General features: G+C 37.4%; 1 long non-coding RNA gene across 6 annotated transcripts in view; it reads right to left on the bottom strand.

Moving 5' to 3' along the window:
- LOC143661970 (uncharacterized) overlaps positions 1–19,509 on the bottom strand; it is a 128,034-nt gene that overhangs the window by 2,118 nt on the left and 106,407 nt on the right. For 3 of the 6 annotated variants that reach the window (XR_013165058.1, XR_013165059.1, XR_013165050.1), the window contains exons 4-5: positions 10,705–10,802; positions 9,792–9,861 (exon numbers count right to left, since the gene is read on the bottom strand). This is a non-coding gene — a long non-coding RNA (uncharacterized LOC143661970). Of the gene's footprint in view, positions 1–9,695; positions 9,862–10,704; positions 10,803–19,509 lie in introns of those variants that run through there. The other 3 variants (XR_013165061.1, XR_013165060.1, XR_013165049.1) reach the window with 2 other exon arrangements.

Here is a 19,509-nt window from a genome sequence, read left to right as displayed (position 1 = left end):
AGAGGGAGGAGCCAGGTGTGGAAGGTGTATTTCCAGGTCAAAGTGAAAGCATGTTAAGTGGCAGGAAAACAAGAGAGATCACAAGCAAGAGGGTCACTTTAGGAGGTCACATATGGCTTGTAAGGGAAACCAAACCAGGAGATGTAGCTACAGGGTTTGGCATTGGCAGATCAGGGCAAACATTATCATGATATGATATTTGTCCATTTTCTGAAATATAAGAAATTCATGTAAAAGCAGTAAGCAAAGGGTGACAATATAATGTACTGATTTTAGAAATGTCCTTTTGGCTATGAGAAGGAAGAATTAATGCCCCAAAATAGAGACAAGGAGACTTATGGAAAACTTAGAAGTGACCCATGAAAAGAAGAGTCCATAACTTCTTGTTCTTTGGTAGCTAATAGGATGAAGAGGTGAGTTAACAAGAGAGTGAAGAAGATAACTGCAACAAGACCAGACTATTCTAGTCATCTTGCAGGGATGAATGTACATGAGTAGGTTGGCCAAAAAATATAAGTACAGAGATCAAGGGCTTAGGGGTATTGCTAAGATGGTGGCTTAATGAGGGGTGGGATTTAGTTCATCCCCCGGAACAGCTGCTGAACAGCCAGGAACAGTACACAACAACTGGTGGGGCCATGTCACTGACCGGATACACAGCAAACACCTGTCTGGACCAGCTGGACCAACTGTGAGCCCACCCAGAACTGTGAGTTCCCCAAACCATGGTGGCCAGTGCCCCTCCCACACTGGGTGCTTCCAAGTGGTGAAAGGAAAAAGACTTTACTAACAGCAGGGCTAAGGGCAACTAAGCTCCAATTGTGGAATCAATTCACAAATACTGACTACTAAAAATAGTCTCCCAGCTCAGCTGAACCCCATATCAAAGTGGAGGTTGCTGATTTTTGCCCCAGCCCTGAGGAGCAGGGCTGACAGAGAAAGAAGAAAGAAAAAAAGAGACAGAGGTGTTTTGGATCAGATAACAGATAATACTTGAAAGGGTCTGGGCTCTGACAGAAAGGAGGGGGCACAAACTTTCTGAAGGTACACAAATCAACCAACTTATGCTCTTGTTTGGCAAACCTGAGGAAAGAGGGCCCTGCTCAGAGAAGGATTTTTCTCTTTGTTTTTTTGTGGCTGTGTTTCCAAGGCTTGACTGCCTTTGGATGCAGTGGCAAGGTTTCTCAGGCTAAAAATACCGCAGGCATAGGCAGAAACAAACTTGTTTGAGAGTTTGTCTGGAGTCTGTGCCTTCCCCAGGAGAGGGGTGGGGCCCAGCTCAGGTGGATTCCCTCCCCCAAGGTTTCAGACCCAAGGGTTTGGAAAATTAAAGCAATTAAAGCATGCCTACAACCTCTTGTCTGTCTCTACCACACACCCCTAGCAGGGAGAAACTGCTGAAGTTAAAGGCACCACATCACCTTATGCTGATGGGACCCACAGGCAGAAAAGCACCACATACTGGGCAGGACGGGATAAACACAGAGTCCAGAGACTTCATAGGAAAGTCTTTCAACCTGCTGGGTCTCACCCTCAGGGAAAACTGACACAGGTGACTCTTTCTTCCTGACAGGAGGTCGGTTTGGTCTGAGAAAATCTAGTTGGGGTCTACAATACCTAAGGAGACTCTTGTAAGGTGGGGGGGGGAGGCACCATACAGGCAGGGCAAGAAACAAGAAAACAAAAACTGAAAAATTCTGCTCTGTTAAACAAAACCTAAGCTAATTGTCCAAAATAAGCTGAATTGAATGACAAATAACAGAAAGAAAATAAAGTCATTCAGCAAGAAAATTCTAGCTAAAAGAAGTGAAAACAATCTCCAGAATAAGCTATTAACATAATTAAATGTCTAGGTGCCAGCAAAAAATAATGAATTACACTAGGAAGGTTGAAAAGATATGTCTCAATCAAAGGAACAAACCAACAATTCAAATGAAATACAGTAGTTGAAACAATTGATTCAGAATGTTCAAGCAGACCTGAAAAATCTCAATAAAAATCAAATCAATGAATTGAGGAGGGATATAAAGAAGGCAAGGAATGAACAAAAAGAAGAAATTGGAAGTCTGTAAAAACAAATCACAGAACCTATGGGAATGAAAGGCACAGTAGAAGAGATGAAAAATCAATGGAAACCTACAATGTCAGATTTCAAAAGGCAGAAGTTAGGATTAGAGACATGGAGGAGGGAACATCTGAAATCCGATAAGCAAAAGAAAATATAGGGAAAAGAAGGGAAAAATAGGAGCAGGGACTCAGGGCAATGAAGGACAACATGAAGCACGTGAATATATGTGTTGTGGGTGTCTCAGAAGAGAAGAGAATGGAAAAGAAGGAGAAAAGCTAATGGAGGAAATTATCACTGAAAATTTCTCAACTCTTATGAAAGGCTTAAAATTACAGATCCAAGAAGTGCAATATACCCCAAACAGAATAGATTCAAATAAATGTACCCCTATATATTTACTAATCAGAATGTTAGATGTCAAGGAGAAAGAGAGAATCTTGAAAGCAGGAAGAGAAAAGCAATCCATCACATACAAGTGAAGCACCATAAGACTATGTATAGATTTCTCAGCAGAAACCATGGAGGCAAAAAGACAGTGGAATGATATATTGACATTGCTAAAACAGAAAAATTGCCAACCAAGAATCCTGCATCCCACAAAATTATCCTTCTTAAATGAGGGAGAAATTAAAACATTTTCAGACAACTGTCACTGGGAGAATTTGTGACCAAGACACTGGCTCTGCAAGAAATGCTAAAGGAAGCACTAGAGGCAGATACAAAAAGACAGAAGAGAGAGGTGTGGAGAAGAGTGTAGAAATGAAGACTATCAGTAAAAGTAAAAAGTAGAGAAATTAGAAATGACATATGAAATCCAAAAGGCAGTGTGGTAGAAGAAAGTACTACTTACCATAATAACACTACATGGTAATGAATCAAATGCCCCAATCAAAAGACATAGACTGGCAGAACGGATTAAAAAACAGAACCCATCTATATGCTGTCTACAGACAACACATCTTAGACCCAAGTATACACATAGGTTGAATGCAAAAGGTTGGGAAAATATATTTCATGCAAATAACAATCAGAAAAGCGCAGGAGAGGCTATTCTAATATGAAACAAATTAGACTTCCAATGTAAAACAGTTAAAAGAGACAAAGAAAGACACTATGTATTAATAAAAGGAACAATTCAACATGAATTGTTCAATCATAAATATTTATGCACTGAACCAGAGTGCTCCAAGACACATGAAGCAAACACTGAAAAGAGAAATAGACACATCTACCATAATTAGTTGGAGACTTCAATTCCCCACTCTCATCAATGGACAGAACACCTAGACAGAGGATCAAGAAGAAACAAAGAATTTGAATAATACCGTAAATGAGGTAGACTTAATGGACATTTATAGAACATTACATCCCACAACAGCAGGATACACCTATTTCTCAACTGCTAATGGATCATTCTCAAGGATAGACCTTAAGCTAGGTCACAAAGCAAGTCTCGATAAATTTTTAAAAAATTGAAATCATACAAAACATTTTCTCAGATCATACAAGAATGAAAGTGGAAATCAATAGTAGGGAGAGCACCAAAAAATTCACAAATATGTGGGGGCTCAACAACACTCTCTTAAACAACCAGTGGGTCAAGGAAGAAATTACAATAGAAATCAATAAATGTCTCGAGGCAAATGAAAATGAAAACACAACATATCAAAATTTATGGGATGCAGTGCTAAGAGGGAAGTTTATTGCCCTAAGTGCCTATATCAAAAAGAAGAAAGGGCAAAAATCAAGGAATTAACTGTCCACTTGGAAGAACTAGAGAAAGAACAGCAAATTAATGCCAAAGCAAGCAAAAGGGAAGACATAACGAAGATTAGAGCAGAGCTAAATGAAATTGAGAACATGTAAACAATTGAGAAAACCAACAAAACCAGAATTTGATTCTACAAGAAATCAATAAGATTGAATTGAATGCATTGTCCAGATATAGACCCTCTCACCTATGGACAATTGATCTTTGATAAGGCAGTCAAGCCAACTCACCTGGGACAGAACTGTCTCTTCAATAAATGATGACTAGAGAACTGAATATCCATATGCAAAAGAATGAAAGAGGATCCATATCTTACACCCTATACAAAAATTAACTCAATATGGATCAAAGACCTAAACATTAGATCTAAGACCATAAAATTCTTAGAAGAAATGTATGGAAATATCTTATAAATCTATAATAGGAGGCGGTTTCCTAGACCTTACACTGAAAGTACAAGCATTAAAGAAAGAAAGAAAGAAATGGGAACGTCTCAAAATTAAACACTTGTGCATCCAAGAACTTCATCAAGAAAGTAAAAAGACAGCCTACACAATGGGAGATAATATTTGTAAATGATATATCAATAAAGGTCTAGTATACAGAATATATAAAGAGATTGTTCAACTCAACAATAAAAAGAAAGACAACCAAATTACAAAATGGGCAAAAGATGTGAACAGACAATTCTGAGAAAAGGAAATACAAATGACCAAAAGGCACATGAAAAGATGCTCAACTTCCCTGGCTATTAGGGAAACGCAAATCAAAACCACAATGAGATATCATCTCACACCCACCAGAATGGCCATTATCAATAAAACAGAAAACAACAAGTGCTGGAGGGGATGTGGAGAAAGAGGCACACTTATCCACTGTTGGTGGGAATTTCAAATGGTACAACTTCTGTAGAAGGCAGTTTGGAGGGGCCTCAGGAAGCTAAGAGTAGAATTGTCATATGACCCGGTAGTACCATTGCTAGGTATCTGCTCAGAGGACATGATGGCAAGGACACGAATAGACATTTGCACACCAATGTTTATAGCAGCATTATTTACAATTGCTGAGAGATGGAAACAGCTTAAATATCTATCAACAGACAAGGGGCTAAACAAACTGTGGTATATACATATGATTGAATATTATGCAGCTGTAAGACAGAATAAAGTTATGAAGTATGTAAAACATGGACGGACCTTAAGGACATTATGCTGAGTGAGATTAGCCAGAAACAAAAGAACAAATACGGTATGGTCTCACTGATATGAACTGACATTAGTGAATAAACTTGGAGAATTTCATTGGTAACACAAGCCATCAGGAGATAGACATAGGGTAAGATATTGGGTAACTGAAGCTGAAAGGATACAGATTGTGCAGGAGGACTGATTGTAAAAACTCAGAAATTGATAGCACAATAGTACCTAACTGTAATACAATAATGTTGGAACACTGAATGATGCTGAATGTGAGAATAATAGAGGGAGAATGACTGGGGGCACAAATGAAATCAGAAAGATAGACAATAAAGACTGAGATGGTATAACCTCAGAATGCCTAGAGTGCATAATGATAGTGACTAAATGGACAAATTTAAAAATATTTTTGTATGAGGAAAAACAAAGGAATATCATTACTGCAGGGTGTTGAAAATAGATGGCAATTAATATTTTAAAATTTTAACTTATGTGTGAGACTGAAGCCAAAAATGTTTATTTGGTTCAAATTTTGAGCAGTGCATTTCCTAATATAACTTATGTGAACCACTTAATTGAACACCATAAGTACATGTAACCATGAGTAGAGCATAAGATTTTGTATGTTTGTCCAGTGTGATGTCCCAATAAATCCCAGAGTGATTTGAACAGTGAATAAAAAGTAATTACAAAGTCCCCTTGAGGAAGTGGTGAGAAAGGGGGAAAAGTCAACTTCCCCAAGTGGAGAATTCTTGATATTCTCACAAGCAGTGGGGACAACCAAAGCAATAGCTTGGGCCCCCAATCTTGGGTTTGTTCATATGAAACTTAACCCCAGATAGGATAGGTAAAGCCTATTAAACTTAGGCCTAAGTGTCACCCCCAAGAGAACCTCTTTTGTTGCTCAGATATGGCCTCTCTCTCCAGCCAACGAAACAAGCAAACTCACTGCCCTCCCCCTGTCTGTGGAACATGACTCCCAGAGGTGTGGACCTTCCTGGCAACATGGGACAGAAATCCTAGAATGAGCTAAGACTCAGCATCAAGAGATTGAGAAAACCTTCTCGACCAAAAGGGGAAGAGTGAAATGAGCCAAAATAAAGTGTCAATGGTTGAGAGATTTCAACTAGAGTTGATAGGTTATCCTGGAGATTATTCTTACACATTAAATAGATAGCACATTGTTAGTGAAAATGTAATGGAGCAGCTGGAGGGAGCTGCCTGAAAATGTAGAGCTGTGTTCCAGTAGCCATGTTTCTTGAAGATGATTGAATAATGATATAGCTTTCACAATATGACTGTGTGATTGTGAAAACCTTCTGAATGATGCTCCTTTTATCTACTTCATCGACAGATGAGTAAAACATACAGAATAAAAACAAACAATAGGGGGAACAAATGTAAAAATAAATTTAGTAGATTGAAATGCTAGTGATCGATTAAAGGGAGGGGTGGAGGTATGATATGTATGAATTTCCTCTGTTGTCTTTTTATTTCTTTTTCTGAACTGATGCAAAAGGTCTGAGAAATTATCATGATGACTAATATGCAACTATGTGATGATATTGTGAATTACAGATTATATATGTAGAAGGGAACGATCATATGTTAAGAATATTTTTGTTTGTTGTTTTATATTTTTAACAATTAATTAAAAAATTAACAAAAATGTTTCCAACATAAAGTACAGAATAGAGATAAGAAGAACCAGCTGTCTTTACAAAATGGGATTAGGATTAAAACGTGGCTTTTCTAGGTTACATAACTCCTTTCAAACCACCACCATAGCCTTTTATGTGTTTTTAATTTTTTACCGTGTGGAATATTACTTCTTCAAATTAAGAAATTATACAACATGAAACATAAGTAACTAATTTCCAACTGCAACTTATTTGAATTTTCTGTTAAGAATCTATGATCCTGAATTTCTGTTGCTACTGAAAGCTTTGTGTTCCCTTCCATTCATCCTACAAGTAATCAATAAACTCATGTATGGAATGCAAAAAAAAAAAAAAAAGATTAAGGGCTTGACCTTTTGACTTGGGAGTTCCTAATGTTTATGACAGTATTAGGGATTTCCCCAATGGTAAAGTTTAATAGTTCCATATTTTTTCTCCCATCCTTCAAGGGAATTTGTCAATACTTTTTAATTATCTGCTCAACATACTCTGGGATGTATCTGGTCCTTACATTAAGCTATACAGAATTGCAAGCCCTCATTCTCATTCTGGGCTCTGAATGGCTTTTTGATTCAGTTTCATAAGTCATGTAGTGGGACATGACTCCCAAGGGTGTGAATCTCCCTGACAATGTGGGACATGATTCCCGGGATGAGCCACGACCTGACATCATGAGACTGAGAAAGCCTTCTTGACCAAAAGGGAGAAGGTAGAAATCAGATAAAATAAAATTTCAGTGGCTAAGAGATTTCAGACAGAGTCAAGAAGTTGTCCTAGAGGTTATTCTCATGCATTATATGATAGCCCTTCTCAATTTATTGTGTATTAGAATAGCTAGAGGGCAGTACCTGAAACTGTTGAACTGTATTCCAATAGACTTGATTATTGAAGATTGCAGAAGTCTATAGTATTTGCAATGTGACCATGTGATTGTGAAGCCCTCTCACTGATACTCCTGTAACCCAGGGTATGGACAGATGAGTAAAAAAAAATTAGGACAAAAAAATAATTAAATAATAGGCAGGGTAGATGAGGGGTGAAAAAAAATTAGGTGGGTTGCACTTCTAGCGGTCAATGAGAAGGTGGGTAAGGGGTATGAGAGGTTCAGAGCTTTTTTATTTTTATTTTTTTCTGGAGTAATGAAAAGTTTTAAAAATGATCATGGTGATCAATACACAACTATGTGATGATATTATGAGCCACTGATTGCATACTTTGGATGGACTGTGTGGTGCATGAAGATATCCAAATAAATATATTTTTTAAAAAAGAAAAAAATATATATATATGTACAGCTTTTGATATTGTGGGATGCCTCTGGAAGATCCAGATAATATTTAGATGGCAGTTCATTCACTCATCAATTTAAATGTATTGAATATCGGATGTACTAAGGACTATTCTATGTATTAGAAAGGAAATTAAGATTGATGAAGAGAAGAACATTGATTTCCATTTAAAGGGTGGACAGGTTAAGCCTTACTAGGAGGGTGAGAAATGAGCAAAATCTATAAAAAGATAATCAAGTCAGACGTCTGAGGGAAGAGCCTTCCAGAGGATGGGAATTGTAGATGTTGGGAATAATCACAGGTGGAGCCCACATGATGGAATCTGCCATCTGGTGTCCTCAGGATGCCAGAGTGGAATCTGCAAATGGGAGAATGGGGGCAGAGGAGGACTGAGAAGATGTGGGATTAATTCCCTGCCCCATCATGCAATGGCTGTGTTCACCAACAGCTGACTCATATAGCAAGAGTCTGCATGTCTTCAGTGCTTTATCAGGATTACCAGTCTCTCCATGCCTATTTCTCAGACTGGAACAAAACTCAATAGTGTAGGAAAGAGACTTATAATCCATTGTTGCTTTAAGAATGGATGGATAGACCAGAGATGTATAAATGGAAGGATGATTGGATGAATGGAAAACAGTTAGACAGACAGATATATAGGCAAGCAGATAGAGTATGGATAGTTTTGTGTGTGTGTGTGTGTGTGTGTGTGTGTGTGTGTGTGTGCAGGTAGATGACAGAGATAAGTAGATTATGGATAGAGAGATAGATAGAAACAGAGAGATGTGTATGCTTAACAAGCCACTTCTTTAGGCTGAAGTGCTTTGATTGTTTGTACCAAGCAATTCAAATAGGAGATACCCATTATAAAGGGAGTGTAAAAGTGCTTACTTGAGTCACCATGAGGTAAACACATGGAAACACATGCAGCCATCAGCCAGGATCGATGTGCTAGTGTCATTGATTGAATGGTGGTCCTCCAAAAGACGTGCCCACATCCTAATCCCAGATCTGTAAATGTTGCCGTATTTGGAAAAGGGTTCTTAGCAAATGTAATTAAGTTAAAGATCTTGGAATAATGAGCTCATGCTGGATTATTTAGATGGATCTTAAATCCTATAACAAGTCTCCTTTCAGGAGAGGAGATTGGAGACAGACAGAAGAGAGGATGTAGACACAAGGATGAGAAGGTGATGAGGTGATGTAAAGACCCAGGCAGATAATGAACTGATGTGGTGATAAGCCAAGGAAGCTGGCAATAATATGAATATAGAATAGGCCATGAGCATGTTCTGTCCTAGACCCTCTGGTCTCCAGAAGTGACAATGATAATGAATTATAGATAATGTACTTCTAGTATTTTATGCCACTGAGTTCATGGTAATTTGTTACCACAGCCATAGTAAATTGAAACACTTGTGAAAGAGTTTTTCCTAGGTCTTAGAACTTTACTGCACAAATGTGTCTGACCTACTCAAAATAATCTTCAATCTGTCAAGGCCAGACATCCTGACACTCTAAAAGACCAAGACACAAATCCACCTTCCCTGGAAGTATCAAATCCATTTCAAAATGGACATTTTACACTCCCAAATCTACTCCTATTTATTCCTTGATATTCCCAGATAATATACCAAATACTGGGGACTCTTCATGGCCTTCTAGTATGTACAGCACCATTAGTTTCATCCCGATTTAAAAGAAGTTAGGAAATACAATAACAGGGTAACATTGGAGGCCAAATTACTCCTTTTATTTATGGAAACCCTGGTTTCCATAAGAACTTACATTGGAATGAGAGTCAAAGTGTGATAACTGAACTCTGAAAATTGGCAGACTTAACACACCCATTTTCACCCTGAAGGGAGAGAAGAGAATTAGTTATGTAAAGCATGCCCACTTACAAACTCTTCCTATGTTTTCAAGGTAAGTCCTGGCCACTCCAGAGGCAGGGTGAAAAAAAGGAACAGAGGTTGGAATTGCCCTAAAGAGCTCTTGTGGCAGGACTGAGACCCCTGGAACAGGAAAGGTACATTCCTGCACTGTCCTCTATCCCCAAACACAATGTAAAAGCAATCAGAAATCTCTTTAATGCTGATTTATGCTTAGTACACAAATGGCTGGAGATGAGAGCAAAAAATCTTGACTAGCTGCTAATAAAACCCTTTGAAAGCAGACTCCACCACACACCTCAAAGGGAGAATGCTGACCACTATTCTTCAAGTATTTCTTGCCAAGAGTACCCCGAATATTCATACTATTTCAGCTACATATGACCTATAGCCTGGTCATACGTGCTTTTCTGATATTAGTCTGAATAAGGAAAAGCATAAGAAGCCATGTATCAAACTTTGGGAAGATATTCTTTAACGGGGGTCAATCACTGCTACCACTTATTAGAGGTGAACCTTAGTCAACAGTATGAATGTACTTTCTCTTCTGTATCTGGTAGATGACCATAAGTAATATGTGCTCTACAACTTTGTTTTGTAAGCTGTATGACTGGGGTCATGTTTCATTCTTTTCCATGTGAGTATCCCCTTAGTGCAGCATCATTTGTTGAATTTTTGTTTGGTGTTTTGCTTGTTAGTTTGTTTGTTTGTGAAGTGCATGGGCTCAGAATCAAACGTGGGTCTTCTATATGGCAGGTGAGAATTCTACCACTGAACTACCCTTGCACCCATACCACTTTTTTACTTACTCAAACCTCTTGTTGCTAGCTAACCACTGTTCATCAAGCACCATCCAGAGTCAATTCCCGTAGAGAAAATAAGGTGATCGCTGGCCTCAAGGAACTGTCTAGAAAAGGAGAGAGATATGTAAAATGTATAATTATAATTCTGTGCAGCAAAGGCAGCAATCACTTCTGAAAAAGTGCACTGGTGGCCAAAAGAAGAGTGTGATCAAAAGGTGAAAGAGAAGGATTCCAGCCAAGATGGCAGCTTAACAATGTGTGCATTATAGTTCGTTCTCCAGAACAACTACTAACCAAATACATACAGAACAGCTCCTGGGGCCATGTGAGTGACCACACACACAGCATACCCCAGTCTGGAGGGGCTGGACTGGCTGCGAGCCCCCCCAGAACCGTGAGTTCCCCAAGCCGTGGTGGTTGGTGCCCCCTCCCCCACAGGCTGCTTCCAAAAGGGGAAAAGAAAGAGACTTTACCAGCAGCAGGGGCTGAGCCCAACCAAACATCAATTGTGGAATTAATTAACAAATTCTGACTACTAAAAATAGGCCCCCAGCTCAGGCGAACCAGGTCAAAGCGGAGGTCACTCATTTTTGCCCTGTTGCCAAGGGGCAGGGCTGACAGAAAAAGAAAAAAAAATGAGGAAACAGAGGTCTTTGTGACTGTGTTTCTACAAAGGCTTGACTGCCTTTGAATGCAGTGGCATTGGCATACCTTGTTCATGGCTTGGGAGACTAAATATAGTCAGGATGTCAATTCTACCTAAATTCATTTACAGATTCAATGCCACACCAATTAAAATCCCAACAGCATAATTTTCAGAAATAGAAAAACCAATAACCAAATTTATCTGGAAGGGTAGTGTACTCAAAATAGCTAAAAATATCCTGAGAATGAAAAATGAAGTTGCAGATCTCATGCTATTTGACTTCATGGCATATTACGAAGCTATAGTGCTCAAAACAGCATGTACTGGCATAAAAATTGAATAGAGTATTCAGATATAGACCCTCTTATCTATGGATAATTGACTTTGATAAAGCAGTCAAGCCAACTCACCTGGGACTGAAGAGTCTCTTCAACAAATGGTTCCTAGAGAACTGGATGCCCACATGCAATTGAATGGAAAAGGATCCATATCTCACACCCTATAAAAAATTAACTCAAAATGGATGTATTTTTGAATTGGAGAGCCATTTAATAGAAAGAAGCTCCTTGCTTGCAAGTTTTATCTTCATAGTTTTTCTTTACTTTTAACTTGAAAAATCTGTTAACTTTCCATTGCATAAATTGAACATCAGTGAAAATAGCCTAAGAATGAAACCTTAAATTTTAATAACATCTTTTAATTAGATTTGTTTTATTAAAAAATGATCAAAAACCTTTGAAAAAGTGAAAATTCTTGTTAAAAATTACTTCTCAAAAATGCAATGACTAAAATGTTTTAAGTATTTGACATTATTCTGACAAGTTTAATTTTGAAAGTAATTATATATGGTGAGATGTTTATTTGAAATCAGTTTCTAAAATTGTTTTAATAACTTAAATATTAGTGATTAAAAATGTGCTTTATTAAAAGGAAAGAAGATAGCTTTGTCTTGATTTAGAATAAATGGTTGTTGCAGAATGGGGAAAATGTAAAACAAAACCTGCATAGATTATTAAGTTGCCAAAGGCTTGTAGAAAAGGCAAAGTTAAGAAAGATTTTATGGATCTATCTATACAATTTTTGAAAGCATTAATATCAAGTAATATACTGATGCAAGATTAAAATTTTGTTTTCTCTCTATTAAAGTGACAAAGTTTTCTGGAACTTTTAGTCTATTTTAGTAAAACATTATAAAACCTCTTTTAAATAATCAATGTATAAAGCAGAGAGTCTGTGTTTTACAAAATAACTTCTTGTACTTTATCATGTCCTTGGCTGTGTAAGAAAAATGAATCATCACACTATTTGAAAAAGCTAAGTTTGTTTGTTTCCTCAGCTTTAGTTAAGAAAACAGCCAAATATTGTTTGAAACTCTAAAGGATATCTTTTTATTCCAAACGGTTGCACAATTATTTAGCACCCCATTCCTGGTACCAAGCTGTAATATTTAGGGTTCTCTAGAGAAACAGAATCAGCAGGAAATATCCATAGATATAACATTTATAAAAGCATCTCACACAACTCTGGGAAAGTACAATCCAAAATCCATAGGGCAGACTGTGAAGCTGATGACTCCAATGAAAGGTCTGGACAAATACACAGGAGAGGTTTGTTGGCTAAAGCAGGAAGAGAAACTGTTTCTTCTGAATCCTCCTTAAAAGCCTTCCAGTGATTGCATTAAATGTCACTCATTGCAGAAGACACTCACCTTGGCTGATTACAAATGCAATCAGCTGTGAATGCAGATGATGTGGTCGTGATTTAATTCTATGAAATGTCCTCATAGCAATGGACAGGCCAGAAATTACCCAATGGACAAATAGGTACCACCACCTGGCCAAACTGACACATGAAACTGACCATGACATCTTTTACTGGGGAGTTTTATCCATTAACATTTAAGGCTATTACTGTCAAAGTAGTACTTTCTTCTACCATTGTGTCTTTTGGATTTCATATGTAATCTAATTTTTTTCTCTTTTAACTTTTATTGATAGTCTTCATTTCTACACTCATTTCCAGAGCTCTCTCCCCTGTATTTTTCTTTCTGCCTGAAGTGCTCCTTTTAGTATTTCTTGTAGAGCCAGTCTTTTAGTCACAAATTCTGTCAGTGACTGTCTGAAAATATTTTCATCTCCCTCTCATTTTGGAATCCAGAGTTGAATCCAGAGTTTTCTGGATACAGAATTCTTGGTTGGCAGTTTTTCTCTTTCAGAATCTTACATATATCATACCCCTGACTTCTGGCCTCTATGGTTTCTGCTGAGAACTCCACATATAGTCTTATTGCACTCCCCTTGTATGTGATAGATTGCTTTCCTCTTGCTGCTTTCAAGATCCTCTCTTTGTTCCTGGCATTTGACAATCTGATTGGTAAATATCTTGTTGTAGGTATATTTGGATCTATTCTATCTGGGGTATGCTGTACTTCTTGGAATATAAAATAAATATAATTTTATTTATTTCATTCAGTATGGGAAATTTTCAGTTCTTATTTCCTCCAGTAGTCGTTTTGCTCCTTCTACCTTCTCTTCTGTTTCTGGGACAACTATAGCATGCATATGCCTGTGCTTCGTGCCATCATTCAATTCCCTATCACCCCCCTTATAGTTTCCCACTCATTTCCCTGTATTTACTTTTGTGTGTCCAATCTCAGATGTCCTGGCCTTCAGTTCACTAATCCCTTCTTCTGCCTCTTCAAATCTATTTTTATGTCTCTATTGTTTTTATTATTCCTTCTGTTATGTTTTTCATTCCCATAAGTTCTGAAATTTTTACAAATGGTTGAGTTCTTCTTTATTTCCGTCCAATATCTTATTTATATCTGCCCTTAACTGATTGATTTGTTTCTTGATGTGATTTTGCATGTCTGTTTGAACACCTGAATTAGTTGTTTCAATTCCTGTATCTCACTTGTAGTGTTGGTTTGCATTTTTTTTTCTTTCTGAGTATGATGTTATTTTTTCTGGTGTCTAGGCATTTGATTTCCTTAATTAGCTTATTCTGGAGGTTGTTTTCAGTATTTACTGTACATTTTTCTTGTTGTCTACCAGTACTTTGGCAGTCAGGTCAACTTATTCTAAACCTCTAACATAGATTATGTATAACTGATCAGCATTTTTCATTTCTTGTTTTTCTGTTTCTTGCCCTGCCTCCAAGGATCCTTTTTTTTGAGTAGTATCTCCTCAGATATGTCCGGCCCCAGTCAGATTTTCCCACACCAGAGAGGCCCATGTCTCAGGACAAGACAGTAGTCAGTATCAAGTTTCCTTTAGGGTGAGATCCAGCAGGTTGTTGCACATTCCTATAAAGACTCTAGACTCTGTGATTTTTCTTTCCTTCCCAGCAGGTGGCACTTCTCTTTCTGCAGTTTCCCACCAGAATAGAGTGATGTGGTGCCTTTAATTTCAGCAACCTCTCCCTTCAGGTGACATGGTTGAGACTGAGGTTGAGTACTAGGTGGGCTTTGATTGCTTCTCTTTTCCAGCCCCTGGGCCTGAACTCCCTGAAGCAGAGCATCTGCTTGAGCTGGACCCACTCCCCTCTTCTTGGGGACACTACATCCTTTATGGAATAGCCCACCAGACTATTTACTTTGTTTCTCAGTGTGCTGATATGAAAGTATTATTATGTACCCTAGAAAAGCCATGTTTTAATCCAGATCCAATCTTGTAAGAGTTGCCATTTATTTTAATCCTGATTCAATACTAATGGTTGGAAACTTTTGATTAGATTTTCTCTAGGGAAATATGACCCACCCAAATATGGGTATTAACTTTTGATTAGATGGAGATATAACTCTACCCATTCCAGGTGGGTCTTGTTTAGTTTACTGGAATCCTTTTAAAAATGAAAGTATTGGAGAGGCTTAGAAATGAGGAATGACAAAAACCTCAGATCCAAGAGAAACTTCACAGCATAACTGACACAGATGCAGTTGTGTGGAGAACAAAGACATCAATGTTTGGAGATGCTTGGAGCCCAGCAGACATTGCCATGAGATGTTAAGTAAGCCAGAACCTGGATAGAGCCAAGAGAAGCCAAGAGATGAAAGCCATCTCTGGAAAAGTAAAGTGAGGAACCTCCACAGGAACAGAATCTGAAAGCAATGGAACCCTGGAGCCAGGTATCAGCACATACCAGTCATATGACTACCCAACTGACAGGGGTGTTTATTATCCATCAGCCTTTCTTGAGTGAAAGTAACCTCTTGTGGGTGCTGCAGTTTGGACATTTTCTCTTCCTTAGAATTTTAAACTTGTAACTTATTAAATTCCCCTTTTCAAAGCTTTTCCAGTTCTGGCATATTGCATACTGGCAGCTTACAAATTAACACACTCAGACCTCCCTTAATTATGCCCTTTGCCTGGGGAAGTGGTGGGCCTGAGAATTCTCATGGTTCTGTATAGTGAACTGTTAAGAAGTTAAAACAACTGAACAAAGCCTTTTCAGTACTGGATCCCCACTGTCTGGGTTTTCCAAACAAGATCAGGAGTTGGTATATGCTTCTATGTTTTCCAGGTTCTATGTGCCCTCTTTTCTTGTGGCCCAGCCCTTTTCCAGTTTTTGTGCTGTCCAACTCTTTTTTTTTTTTTTATGTCAGCCCCACCCACCTCTACCAAGGCAAAAACTCTGGATTCCTTCAGTGATTATTTCAGGTTTATCTGTGATTTGGGGTTTGTTTTCAGCAGTGAGAATTTGTTAATTAATTCTGCAATTTTGAGCTTGGTTAAGTTTACTTCCTTGTTACTAATAAAATGTTTCCTTTCCCCATGGGGAGCCAGCCTGTTACGCTCATGGGGAGGGTCTCTGGCCTCTGTGGCTTGGGAGACTTACAGTTCTGTGTGGGTTTTCAGCCCTTCCACCCATTTCAGACTGGTGTATATTGTTTGTCTAGTCACTGATGTGCCTCCAGCAGTTTTTCCTTTCAATTTATGGTTATTTACTTGCTGCTCTGGAGGATGAAAAAAATTCCACACATCACTATGCTGACATCTTGCCCTGCCTCCTAATAGCATATGTTTAAATTCTACTTTATACCCTTTATCCTCATAATTTCTGTTCTTTTTTATACTGTCAAAATCTTTATGCTCACACATTGCCTTCTTAATATCTTTTTTCTCTTTTTTGCATTTTCCTTAATCTCCTTGAATTTGGGAAAATTGTTTGAATATCTTTGATTCGTTATTTTAATATCTAGTCTCCTGACATTTTAATTTGTTTCCTTGACTGAGTCATATATCTCTATTTCTTCATATAGCTTCTAATTTTGTGATAATATCTATACATCTGTTTCCCTTGATGTGCTACACCTGAATTTCCTTTTCTCTCTCTTATCTAGGGTTTAACTGTTGATTGGCTTTATGTTAAGGCTCTTCTTTGATGCTTTTTCTAACTATTTCTAACCTTTAAAATACCCTTTCAGCTTTTCTAAGCTGTTAATATTATTCTTGCCCTAGATATGTGGTGCAGTTTTTAAGATTGCATTTTTTTTTTTTTTGCAATTGTTTCATTTCCAGTAGGGAGATGCTTTTTCTCTGTCCGTTTTTTTGGAATCTGATTTGTGTTTGTCTTTGTACAGACTTTTCCCCTGCTTCTATGTTTTATTTACTTTTTCTTCCTAACTCAGTGTCCCATTTTCTCACTGTTCAGTTCTGTGGAACATCCTATCTTACAGTAGTTCATTTTAAATGCCTCTCCCCAATTTTTATTCTGTGAGGCTTTCCTGCCTCCAGTTTCTCCCCCATTAGGGTAGTCTACTGGATAGTAGGTGGGGGCAATCCAGAAGTGTGTATTAATTCAGAAAAATCTGTTTGTCATTAGATGGCCCAGCCAACTAAAACTGGATTGATCACAACAGGTCTTCTATGATTGTATATCTCCCCTTTCTCCTAAGGCCCTTTCCTATGCAGCATTTTTCAAGGTTTCTGTCTAGATCTCTGAGGACATAGGTCCCAGTGCCTGAACATGTATGCAGTTCAAATTCTTTGCTGTGTTGTGATATACAGATTCTGCTTGCAATGAGAGGGTCTTGGGGACTTGCTATCTTTGTGTGGCTTTGGAACACCCAGAATGGAGTGATGGGGAGAGAAAATAGGAAGTGACAAGCCATCTGACATGGACTTTCCTACCTGAGATTTTCCTGTTTCCTCAATTCAGCATTTTTGGAGTTGTTCTCCCATCTCTAACACATTCCAGAGTTCAAAGCAACAGGAATTGGTCCTTTTACTTGCAAGTTTCTGGGGAGGCTTTTTCAAGGATAATGATGTCACACTAAGCATTTTTATCAAGAAGGGATGCTTGATATTGTCAAATGCCTTTTCTGCATCAGTTGTGATAATCAAGGGTTTCTACCCCTTCATTGTGTTAATTGTGGCCTATTACATTAAATGTCTTTTGTTGAACCAACCTGGCAAATTAGGGATAAATTCCACTTGATCATAGTTTATGACTCTTTAAATATACTTTTGGGTTCTGTTTGCTAGTATTTTATTGATGAGTTTTGCCTCTATATTCGTAAGAATTATTTGTCTTCAGTTTATTTTCTTGTGATATCTTTGTCTGGCTTTGGCTCAAGGTGATGTTGGCTTAGTAGAATGAATTACTGTTTCAATCTCTTTATTAATTATTGCTTTGTTGAGGTGTTTTATTTCTTCTTGAGTCAATATAGGTCGGGGTGTTTTCTGAGCATCTATCCATTTCATCTAAATCATCTAATATATTGGTATAACATTGTTCATAGAATCATCTTATAGTTCTTTTAATTTCAGTTGCAGCAACAGTAATCACCACTTTTAAAATATCTGATTTTAACCTCTCTCTCTCTCTCTTTTTCTTTTATCATAATAACTAAAGTTTTGTCCATTTTATTAATCTTTTTTTAAAGAACCAACATTAGGTTTTGTTGATTTTCAATATTAATTTTGTTTTCTGTTTCACCTATGTCCATTCTAAGCTTTGCTGTTTTGTTCCTTTTGATCATTTTGTGCTTAATGTCCTCTTAGTTTTCTATTTCTTCTAGTTTTGAGGTTAGGTCCATAACTTGAAGTATTTCTTATTCTTTAATATAAGAACTCAGAGTTATAATGTTCCTTCTCAACTCTGACTTTACTGCATACTATAGGTTTTGTTATACCATGCTTTCATTATCATATTCCAAATATTTCCTAATTCACTTGTTATTTTATCTTTGATCCAGTGGTTGCTTAAGTGTATGTTATTTTGTTACATGTAATTTGTAAATTTTCCATTTCTCTTTCTATTAATTGTTTTCTAGTGCCAGCCTGTTTTCATAAGGTGATAGACATTTTATAATATCAATATTTTTAATATATTGAGGTTTGCTTTAGATATATGATATATCCTGTAGAATAATCCATGTACCCACAAAAAGAACGTGTATTCTGGTTTTGTTGTGTTCAGTGTTCTGTGTACATTTGTTAGGTTAGTTGTTTTTGAATATCATTCAAGCTTTATATTTCATTATTGGGATTGTCTGACTAGATGTTCTATCCATTACTGAAAGAGAGGAATTAAAGTCTTCCATTACTTATTTGGAAACATCAATATCTGCCTTCAAATTTGTCAGCATTTTCTTCATATATTTTGTAATCTGTTATTAATTGCACATATATTTATAATTCCAATATCTTCTTGTTGAATTGTCCCATTTTTCCATACATAAAGATCATCTTTTTTCCTTGTAACCATTTTGACATAAAGTCTATTTTATAAGTTTAGCTGCTTCATCTCTCACTTGGGTACTGCTTGTATGGCATATTTTACCAGCCTTAAAATACAACCTGCTAGTATCTTTTAATTAAATGTGAGCCTCTTGCAGAAATCATACAGTTCCATCATACTTTTCCTGCATTTTATCAATCTCTGCCTTCTGCCTGAAATGTTTAATCCATTTACACTTAAGGTCACTGCTGACCTTAATGCAGGAGTTTTTTCTGTCTACCTTTCTATTAATGTTCTCAAATTGTTCATTGATTGTTTTCCTGCTATCTTCTAGTTCTTTTTCTCTTTTTCATGGGCAGGCACTGGAAATTGAAACCAGGTCTCCGGCATAGCAGGCAAGAACTCATCCTGCTGAGCCATGGTGGCCCACCCTATCCTTTTGTTCTGTATCTGTATTTTTTCATCTCCTTGAGCATTTTTAA

This window comes from Tamandua tetradactyla, chromosome 2 (assembly GCF_023851605.1).
Source record: "Tamandua tetradactyla isolate mTamTet1 chromosome 2, mTamTet1.pri, whole genome shotgun sequence".
Lineage (NCBI taxonomy): Eukaryota > Metazoa > Chordata > Mammalia > Pilosa > Myrmecophagidae > Tamandua > Tamandua tetradactyla.
This window is presented reverse-complemented; position numbering and strand designations above follow the sequence as displayed.